Genomic DNA, 7859 nt, shown 5'->3' with positions numbered 1-7859 from the left:
TCTGTGAGCCCTAACACTCACACCTTGTGCCAATCAGTGCATTGTACTCACTAGCTACAGTCACATTCCTCCCTCAGTGGGTCTTTTTCACCCTCCAGCATTGTCCTAGAAACCCGGTCCTGCTACACACTAGACTGCCATGAGAGGCAGTAAACTCACCCTGCTGAGGGTCTGGGGATGTCACCCAGGACAGCTGCTGTCTGTGCATGCAGCTGGCACTGCAACATGCAGCCAAATGGCCTATGGAGGACACCGTGGCAACCATGGCAGCCTGAGTGCTGCAGGCACAAACATGCGCCACTCTCCCGTCCCCGCCAGTGACAAGCAAGGCAGAGACAACGCTGAACAGAGACGGCACCAGCAATTTCCACTCCGCGTGGTGGAAATAAACTCCCCGCTGTAGAGGGAGGACATGCTTTGGATGAGAGCCTTGAGGGCAGAAAGAATTGGGAGTCATGCCCCTTCCTGAGGTGCTGGGAGGAATTTGGGAGGCAGGAGACAGGATGTCAAGCCTTGTGTGTACTTCCTCCAAGGGAGCAGGTAGGTGGATGAAACTCAGTTTAGTTAAAGTCAGCAGGGGAACTGGTGGATTAGTGAGAAATGTGGGGGTAACTGAGAGGGCTGGTCTGGCACATTGCTGGGTGTGAAGCCAGGTTCCAGTCCCCTGACTTTGTGTGTGTGTGTGTGTGTGTGTGTGTGTGTGTGTGTGTGTGTGTGTGTGTGTATGTGTGTGTGTGCGCGCGCATGTGTGTGCATGTGTGTCTGCACACATGTGTCAATGTGAATGTGCACGTGTGTAGAGGTCAGAGGTTTACATTAATGTCTTTTCTCTATTGTCTTTAGTTATTGAGGCAGGGCCTCTTGCTGAACCTGGCATTTCTAGACTCAGCCAGTCTAGGGAACCAGCTTGTCCTTGTGATCCCAGACTCTGTCTCTTGATGGCTAGAATTACGGGCCACCCACCCACCACACCTGCTGGCTTTTGGGGTGGGTTCTCAGGTTCTGAACTCTGCTCCTCATACTCGTGTGGCACAGACTTACCCCACCGATTCATCTCCCTGGCGGTTGATATTTATTTATTAGCTTGACTATATGCTGGTGGCCCGCGTTTGCTCCATCAGTCTCTATGTTGCTGTACACGTTGTTGTTGTTGTTGTGTTTATCAGCTGTGATTAACATTCACAATCAATTGGCCTTAAGCGAAGCATGTCCCCCCACCCCCCACCCCATCCCCATAGTCTAGGCAGGCCCCATTTGTTCAGCTGAAGGCTATCAGTGCAGGGATAGATGTTTCTCAAGGACAGATGAGTTCTGCCTTCAGGATGCAATTTAGAAATGCTGTCTGCAGCTCTAGCCTTTGGGGTCAAGGCTATCACAGCATCAGATCTTACCCGTGTCTCCAACCTGCCATCTTGACCTATGGATAATGGAGTCGACAGACTGTGTGATGGTGCCAGCCACTTAAAATCTCCTTAGATATTTCTCCTACATACGTACATGTATTCTGTCTCTCCGAGGGCCACTTCCGCACCAAGGAACAGGGCAGTGGAAAAGAGCAACAGGCCCGTTTTCGGTTGCTTCTGTGATGCCACAGGCTGTGGCATCAGGCAAGATGCACCCCTGGCTGCAATAGTGGCACAGATGTTTGGGGATGACTAACTGCTTCCATTTTGGATTTGACGCCAGTTCCGTAGGAGAGAATTTGTGCTTGGTACTGCAAACTTGTGAAAAACCCATGGCTGAGAAGTCACAGGTCCCGGAGAGGTGACTTACTACTGATGCTTTGCTAAGTGGGCATGGTGTCAAACTGCATCCTAAAGTTTATCTTTATATCCTCAGACTAGTGCTGGCCTCAGCCTTAATCAGGGCAGCTTCTTTGGGCCTTGGGTGTGATGGGCAGTGTAGAGACCCAAACTTGCCAAAGTACTGAGAATAAATGATGGACGAGTGCTTAGCCCTAAGTGGGACCTCGGTAGCATCCCTTTCCCTGCTCAGGGAACACTGTGGAAAAGGAGGCAGAAAGACTGGAAGAGCCAGAGACATGAAGTGATGCCTTCTGGATATGACACGGCTACTGCAATTAAGTGCGAACAGCAGCTGTGGACACAGGGACACACACACACACACACACACACACATGCACACACACACACACTACATAAAAATAGAAGGGGACTAATTGGAAAGAGGAAGTGGGTGAGAAGGAGGGAGAAAGGACCTCGAGAAGGTAGTAGGGGTGAATATGATCACAGGATGTGACAAGCTGATGATGGCTACGGTTACAGCATCTCTGTCCCTCTGGGCTTTCCTGTGGGAAAGCACGACTTAGAACTTTAACAAGAGTAGTGCGAGGCGATGTCCAGGGAGAAGCCCGGATGTCCTGGCAGCACAGCACAGCCGTATCCTGCCAATGCCCTTGGGTACTGTTACCCACAGGAAGGGAGAGGGGATGGCCACAGGGAGTCCTCCAGATAAGGGAGGGTTGCCTTAAAAGGAGATTAATGACCAAAAGACAGTGGCTTTAAACCCCAGATGGTTGTCGAGTGCATCTAGTATTTTCATTATTAAAATAGAAGCTGTGATTCAGGTGAAAAATAGAAGTGATGAAAATTGTAGGATATTTTTCTTCTTTTATTTAGATGAATTGGGGACAAGATGAGCTGTTGTTTTCCAGTGAATGTTTCAATGGTGTCCACTCTAGTACACAGGGCCCTGCAGCCACCGCCTGGCTCTAAACCATCCGTCACTCGGAAGGAAACACACCGTCCTTTCAGGAGCATGTACTCTTGTTTCCTCCCCTGGCAATCACAGTCTGAGCTCTGTCTCTGTGTCCCTGACAGTTAAGCACACATTCACACAGTGCGTGATGTGACCATGCTGTGGGTGGCCCTCTGTGCCTGGCTTCTTCACTTGATCCAGTATTCCTACATCTGTCCACATTGGAGCCCCTCCCCGCTTTAGACAGAAAAAAAAAAGTCATTGTATCTACACAACAGCTTACAGATTAGCAGCAATGGGCACTGCTCCCGTGCCTGACTGATGAGAATGGTGCTGTCTGAACATTTGTGACTCTTGATGTTCTACCGTGGTAGAGGTGGGACGGGTTCACGAAAGGTCTCATGTAGTCTAGGCATCCCACTAGTGTCGTGTGTTGAGGCTGATCCTGAACTCCTGATATTGCTGCCTCCAGATCCCAAGGGCTGTGTCTACGTCACCACACCATGGTGCTTTGAAGATATTTTCATCTTTTAGAAGGAATTTGCCTGGGAGTAGAATTGTTGAACCATATAGTAATTCTCTGATTAATAAAAGGAAAAATCAAATTTTCCCCATCTTGTCGAGCCATTTAGTATTGTGCAGTGAGACACTGGGGTGGTCTACATCCTCTGTATCACCACAACACTTGTAACCCCCTATTTTTCTTTTAATTTCACCTTTGGCTCATCATGGCGGTCAGTAGCGATGGGACTCTGTCACTTGTAGCTTTTCAGTCCCCACTGACACAAACCATCTTTGAATATGCTTGTTGGACAGTGAACATTTTAGTAGACAATCATCTGACTTGCTACTCATGCTTTGCTAAATGGACGTGGTGTCAAACTGCTTTTTTGCGTTTGTTTTTTGGTGTGTGTGTGTGTGTATGTGTGTGTGTGTGTGTGTGTGTGTGTGTGTGTGTGTGTTTAGCAGCCTTGGCCATTCTGGACAAGCTTTGTAGACCAGGCTGGCCCTAACTCACAGAGATCCTCCTGCCTCTGCCTCCCTGACCTCTGGGGTCACAGGCAACCTGCTTTCTTCTGATAGTTGTGTGGCTTAAGTTCAACAACAATAAAAATTCAGCCATTGTTTTATTTTGAATCAACTGTTGTGTGTACACTGAGGCCAGTGTCACTGAGGGCATGTGGACATTCACCCTTCCCAGAAGCATTTGCTGGAACGCCAGTTTCTTCCCTACTGACTGCCCTAGAAGCTTTGCTGATGATGGTTAAGGAAGCTATTTATTTATTCACTTTATATCCTGATTGAAGCTCCGCCCTCTCCTCCCAGCCTCTTGTCCCTTCTGCCCTCCCCTAGTCTTTAGACAGACCTGCTCCCCTTACTAGGGGATCCACATAAAGCCCTTAGAAGATACTAGAAGAAAACTTTACTTTTAAGCATGTAAGCTGTGGCTTACATTTGTTTGTTTTTCCTACTTAAGCCAGGAGAGCTGAGCAAATAATGTCATAATTGTGGGTAGAACAGATAAGGTAGGTACTGTGAGGAGATTGGAGGAACCAGACAGAAGAAAAGGGGCGGAGCCATCCTTCCACGCGCCTGCTGAGCATAGCGTGGTCCTGAGCTGGGCTTCCTCATCAAGCCTTCATCCTCCTCAGCAATTCCTATACAGCTTGCAGCTACCAGGATTTTCTTTTCACATAGTGAGTGTGGTCCTCAGGAGCATCTGTATTTTTGCCATGCCTGAGAGAAGTGGCAAGATGGAAAGAGGACCACGCCTGCCACGTCATTCACTCCCACCCTACGGACAGTATGTAAACTCACACGGGGGCGGCATAGGCAAACACAGATCTCACAGCCTCCCCCTGAGGCCAGAGGGCTCAAGGATGCTGCGTAGGGTGTGGACCTGAGCACCCTGGACCATAGCCAGCTTTAAGGAAGGGGTTTTGTGCTCTGATTACCAGTGGTCAATCACCACCACAGCTGGAATTGGTTCTGTGTATATCCTGTTCCCACAGCAGAAGTCCCCTGCCGGGGCAACCTTCTGATCTGCTGACTTTATTTAGAATATTAATATCCCAGCCTCAGGCTGTTGCTTACTCAGGTTTTAGTTTTGAATGAGGAGACATTATTAAACATAGAGTTGATGACAAATGTCTATATGAAAATATACCTTTACATTTACTTGTGGTCAATAGTGTTTATGGATTTTCCTCCCAAAGAGTTTTTGTTTCCTTTACTATTCCAAAATGGCCCATGCCACCAATTTTGTTATTAAAAGATGTTTCATTTTAATGAAATGTTTTAGGTTGAAATTTCAAACCTACAGAAAAGTTATAAATAAAATAAGCATACCCCATTTTATCAAGATCTAGCAATTGTTTGTATTTTGTCCCATCTAGTTTATTTACCTTCTCTCTTTCCATGCACTCATCTATATGGATATTTTGTATATTAAACATCTGTGAATTATACTACATGTGACATCTATCTATCTATCTATCTATCTATCTATCTATCTATCTATCTTCTGTCTATCTAAAATGTCATTTTCTACTAGAGAGAATGTGGTAGATATGAGGTAGTCTATCTTTAAATAGATTTTATCTTCTAAGAAAGAAAGTCCTTTAAATAATCATAGTGCAATTATAGAAAGCCAGAAAAATTTACACTAGGGCAATGCTACCATACACACTGGGGAATAAGCAGAACCTAAGATCATTATGAACAACAGCTAATCTGGGTTGTTGCAGAGGGATCCTCTGCAATAAAGTCACCTACTGTCCCTCTCCCCATCCCAGACTCTCATCTGTGCCTCTTTCATTACTGTAAAAATTATTCATGATTGTGTTTTATTAAATATCTCTTAAGGGAGTCTGAATTGCTCTACTGTTGGTTTAAGAAATGAAAGTTTAGAAAATAATCTTTGAAGAGGCTTTAAAGCAAGTATAGGAAATAAAACAGATGAAGAGCTACCCTTTCACCAGGGCCTCACTGCGCTGTTAGAATGGAGTCATCATCAAGGAGAGGCAGCGCATCTGATATCTTAATCGTTTTTATTAAATAACTAGAAAAAGCAGGAAATGTGCTGTGGGAAATTAGAAAACAATGAAGGCTTTACAAATTGCTGCTGTTGGGACTCAGGTAAGAATTCAAACATGGATAATTCAGACAAAGTGAAATGAACGGTTCCAGATGGTGTTCGACGCAGCAAGAGAGCTGGTAAAGCCCAGGAACGCACTCAAGTTCTAGAGCTCGTAGCTAGAGTCCAAAATAGAGACCCGTGAAGGCATCAGAAGATCAGAAAATAGAAATAGGAAACATCTTTTTTAAAACGGAAAGAATGGCCAATTATGGTAATTATCCTAAGTGCGTAATTCTTGTTAATTTTGTAGAAAATAGAAAGATAAGCCAGCTCTTCTATCTGGAGTCAGCTGGCACAATTTTCAAAGGCTGATGGTGAAGTAGAGCCCACTCTGTTTTCCTGTCCGACCGGTGTTCCTTCTTTTCCTTCAGTGTGATGAGCCACTCCCCTCCCACCATTTGCTCTGGTGTGTCTATCTCTTCGACCACTTGTTCCTCAGAACACCTAATTTATTCTTCACCTCTGCCTTCTTCCCTGAGCATATTGGTTTTCGCCTGTGATGGATGATTTTGACTGTCAACTTGAGACAGCATAGAATCTCCTGGGAAGATTTTCTCAGAGATTATCAAGGTCAGGTGTCCTGCGGGTGTGTCTGTGGAAGACTATCTTGATTACTCATTCACTGATGAGAGGAGACCCAACCCACAGTGGGCGGCACTATTCCCCACGTAGAGAGGATCCTGAACTAGAGGGAGACCTGAGCACGCCTGCTTGAGTACGCATGCAATCTGGGTGTGATGTGAGGAGCTGTTTCAAGTCCTTGCCTTGAATTCTCTGCTATGATTGAGCAGTACCCAGAATTGTAAGCCAAACAACAACAACAAACAAAAAACCAAAAAAAAAAAAAAAAAAAAAACCAAAAAAAAAAAAAAAAACTCAAACCAAACAAAAATAACAACAAAAACAAACAAAACCCCTCTCCTCTAAGTTACTTTTTGTTGAGGGTGTTTTATCACACCAATAGGAATGAAATTAGAACACCATCCTACGTCATGGTCCATTGGACATCTGATCTACCCTTATTCTGACCTTGAAAACCCTTTACTTTAGCTAGCTTTCTATAGGCTCTTGCACTACTGTCTGCTCTGGGAAACACCATGGGTTTCAGTCACAAGCACCTACTACACTGAGCTTTTTTAGTGGCAGTCCCAATGTGGCCCAGAGAACTCTGGTTAATTTTCAATTTTGATGGTTTTTTTTCCTTCTGTTTTTTGAAAATTGTGTTTGGATTACCTTACTATGGCGTATATTGAAACTTTTCACATCTAATATGCGTACAGAACCTTCTAGTTGAGACCCACATGTGAAGAATTTAGAGAGCTGTTTGCCTATAGGTTGTTTTCGTGGACTATGACATCTGTGTGTGTTGAGAATTACATGCAATTTGAGAACAAAAGTTTCTAGAGAGAAGCCATATCTTCCACTGAACCTTCTGCTGATTGATTGTGGGGAATTTAGAACTTTCCAAGTACAGAACCAAATTATCCTGAGTCATCTTTCTATCTCTCAGTAATCATTTTTCCTCTCCTTGTATCTGGCACAACATCTTTAGGTAAATAAATCCTTTGGAATGTTTAGGCACTTAGCACCAACCAAACAAAAGACCCCAAATGCCCGAGACCAACAGTCAAGCTTCTTTGCTTTGCTGTAACTGCCTGCTTAATATTTCAACTAGCACATTGAAAAATGTCTTGTTCCATGGGTTTCTTTGTTCATTTAAAAAGTGTCTTGATCTGTGGCTTTCTTTGTTCTATTACTGTAAAAACATCACCCAGCTGTTACCACACTGAGACATGCAGTGTGTGATACTTAAATCTGTGTTTCTGAGCCATGATCACTCAGGTTTGATGTAGAATAAAGTATCTATTTTGAACTGAGGTGAGTGAGTGTGTGTGTGTGTGTGTGTGTGTGTGTGTGTGTGTGTGTGTGTGTGTCTGAACAGTTACAGCATCTGACATTGGGCTCCAAGAGTGACCTACTTCTCATGGGAGGAGTCTCCCGA

The sequence above is a fragment of the Acomys minous genome (assembly GCF_964271855.1).
Source record: "Acomys minous genome assembly, chromosome: 3".
Taxonomy (NCBI): Eukaryota; Metazoa; Chordata; class Mammalia; order Rodentia; family Muridae; genus Acomys; species Acomys minous.
The sequence above is the reverse complement of the archived record's forward strand: the minus strand, read 5'-3'. Positions refer to the sequence as shown.